Source organism: Octopus bimaculoides, chromosome 4 (assembly GCF_001194135.2).
Source record: "Octopus bimaculoides isolate UCB-OBI-ISO-001 chromosome 4, ASM119413v2, whole genome shotgun sequence".
NCBI classification, from domain to species: domain Eukaryota; kingdom Metazoa; phylum Mollusca; class Cephalopoda; order Octopoda; family Octopodidae; genus Octopus; species Octopus bimaculoides.
In genome coordinates, this window is record NC_068984.1 from 20,536,240 (window position 1) to 20,540,083 (window position 3,844).

The following is a 3,844-nucleotide window of genomic DNA, read 5'->3' on the forward strand; positions in this document are numbered from 1 at the left end:
GGGGGGGGGGTGAATGGAATTATAATGGAAGACTGTCAGTAGAGCGAGTTCCGTTTGACATCCTATTCCAGTCTTTCGCAGAACTGTGTCATAGAGCTAAAATAGTAAATTGATGTTATTTTTCCTTCTATTGTTACGTGCAACACCCTATTGCGATGCTGTGCAGATCATCAGGTTTTCTGTAAATCATAGCGATCCATAGAAAATAAATTGGCTTTAACAAATAATCAAAAGCCAGGTAACAGTTTCAGCTCAAGAACTTATTCGCTGTTCTACACTGTTCCCTTATGATATAATCCCGATACGATCGCTCGACCTGTTACAATTAATGGCCAGATTATTCCTCAAATCATATCCTACCGTTTTAAAAAGGAAGGACACATTAAACAGTATAGATTTACATATACAAACCAAAGGCGTAACCAAGTTCTAAAGTTAGGGAGAGTGAGCACATAAAAAAAAGGTGTCGTGACTTATACCAAATAAATTTCAATTAATTTCCTTTATATTAGATGAAATTTTTCATTAGTTTATAGTATACGTAATTGTATTCTACATTCATTAATTTTATGTTTCAGTAACTATGTCATTTTGCATGAAACTTACTTACAATTACAAAGAGTTAAAAAATTTGTTCAAACGGTGCCAATTTTGAAAAATGTACTCACTGAGAGCGGTCACTCGCCTTGCTCCCCTATTTGCAACGCCACTGATACAAACTGATGCCTGGAACGCCTTTGATTATAAGTTTGCTCGATCACATCTGAATTTATGCTAAATATCAATAAATGTATCGGTGTGGTGAGTGCAGTAGAACAATGAGACGGAACCAGCAAACAAAACACTCATACGTTCTCTGTTCTTATAGTTACAATTCTATATTTTAACCTTCTCTAAAATGTCTTGTAAAAACGAAATCAATGTTACGATGTTAAAAATGTTTAGAAATGTGTCCACAACATTATACTGGGAGTGGTTGAATAGGTTCAAGCAATTTGTATCTTTTATCTTTTATCTTTTACTTGTTTCACTCATTGGACTGCAGCCATGTTGAGGCACCACCTTGAATGAGTTTAGTGCACCTGAACATTATGCACAATAATTTCATTATTATTATTAAATCGACTCCGGTATTCATTTTAAAGTCCGCTCCTTATTCGATTAGTATCTTTTACCGAACCTCTAAGTTATGGGGGACGCAAACAAACTAATACGGGTTGTCAAATGGTTGCGGGTTGGGGGATAAACACAGACACACAGACACAGACAGACAGACACAGGCACACACACACATACACACACACACACATGTATACATATATACTATACACATACGACAGGTTACCACAAAGTTTCTGTCAACTAAATTCACTCACAAGGTATTGGTCGGCATAGTGCTATAGTAGAAGACACTTGCTCAAGGTGCCGTATTGTAGGACTGAACCCGAATACTCGTGATTGAAAAGAGAACTTCTCAACCACGCAGCCATCGTGAATGTTTAAAAGCAGTTGTCTTTAACTCTTGGTACATTCTAATAATAACCATTCACCCGTGAAATAATCTAGCGAAACAGATTATGATGTACCATATATCAACTAGAATTATTATAACTAGAATTATGTTGTCCACATAACGATTTTAATATCTGCAGGGCTTGTAAAGCGGAGAACTGGCAAAATCGTTAACACGCCGGACAAAATGCTTAGCAACATTTCGTCCGTCTTGATGCTCTGAGGTCGAGTTTGCCTTTCATTCTTTCGAGGTCGATAAGATAAGTACCAGTTGAGTACTGAGATCGCTGTAATCGAATCACCCCCCTCTCCCGAAATTGCTGGCCTTGTGCCAACTTCCTTCCTTGTCGTTAACCCTCCAACGCAGAGTATAGGCCACTTATAATTGAATTCCATGTCGCATAATTTTTCGCTTATGTACTTATACTCTGCCATGAATGTCCCCCTTTCTCTAGTTCCTTTTGTGTTGATCTACGCCACGAGTTCTTAGGCCTACCCCTCTTTCTGTATCCTTCCGGATTCCACTGTAAAGCACTTTTCGCTACATTTGGTGTGTCTTCTCTAATTGTGTTACCAATCCACTTCCACTTTTTGTTAAATATTTGCTCCCTAATCGAAACTTGATTTGTTTTGTTCTTTGCCATAGCTTCATATTGTTTATGTGTTCGGGCCATCTAATTTTAAGTATACTACGCAAGCATTGAAACATGGTGAACAACAGTTAAGTCAAATAAGCAAATACAATCATTCATCAACAGATGCTTGCGTAGTATACTTAAAATTAGCTGGCCTTGTGCCAACATTTGAAACTAATATCTGCACAGCTTCAATAGTTCAACCAGTGAAAACTTCACTCATTTTTAGATATTTATTGAGGACAAAAGAAGACCAACAACTCTATCTCATGTTCTAGAACAGCATAGGCAAACTTTCTAGAGAAGCGGGCCGCATTAGATTTGGCTCCTCATCAGGAGGTCCACACTATTAAAAAAATCACGGTAATTTTTCGTTAGACGTGCCATTCAGACTGTGGCCCTCGCAGTTTGCTGATGGTTGCTATAGAACAAACAGAAATGAGAAGCAATGAGGCGGTGATCATTTGGCATTAGCTGCGCTGGATGAGGAGGAAGGATGGACAACAGAAAACCATTTTTGGTCCTGAACTGGCACCGGGAAAACCGTCACTAATTCAGGGACATTCTGGAGCGGAATCTTACACTCTGCGGCATCCAACTAACAGGGTTTGAAGCTGTCGTGGAGGATAGAAAATAATGAAAAAATCGCAGCTGTCTTGGCTCTTTGAGAGGAACAGAAAAGACGAGAAGCACCAAAGATAACAAATGAGAAAGATTAGGTTGACCATCTTTCGGTGCCCTGTCACAGCCACCACACGATTCCGTGTAAAGAATATCACCAAATATTGCGAACAATTCTGGATCTCCGTTGTCGTCTGAAGGCGAAATAAAAGAAATTGGAATAGTGGGCGGCATCTTTTGGGAGTGATAAGAATCCCGACACCTACACATATACATACACCTATGCATACATACACATACCACATACATACATTACATGCGCGCGCGTGCACCCCCCCCCCCACGAGTTATTGTTTAGCTGCAGATTAGCTTAATCAAAGCCGTGAAAACATATTCTAAATACGACCATCTCGCTCTTAGTTTTTTAAATAAAGTACATTAAAGATCACCTTATCAAAATATACTTTTTCAGCTGTTTTTTTTTAAAGACAGTAGGGTATGATTTAAAGGAAAATTAGCTGCTATTTTTAACAGGTCGAACGATTACATAGTGTTCTCGACGTCTGGAAGATTATTGGATAAAGTAAGAATGCTAGTAAGTTCACCACACAGCACTGGGCTCTCGGTCCTCTTATGCAGTGATGATCTATCAGTTATTTCTTCATATCGAATCACTACTGATATTAACGGTATTCGATATCACCACAGCATCCGATTTCGCTTTAACGTCAACTTTTTCATGCTTGCATGAGTCAGACGTCTGACTATTCTCCCTAACGTCAACCTTCCCTTGTTTTCAAGTAAGGTCACATATTTTCTTGAAACTGGGCATGCTTTGATTGATGATTGGAAGCGGATATGGCGGTAACACTCGTTTACAGCTATCACGTGATGTCCAGACGATGAGGAACAGATTCATGCAGACATACATACATATTCTCATATATATATATATATATATATATATATATATCACACAAACACACACACACATATCACACATACATGAGCTGGCAGAATCGCTAGCACGCCGGACAAAATACTTAGCGTCTTTTCGTTCGTCTTGAAGTTCTGAG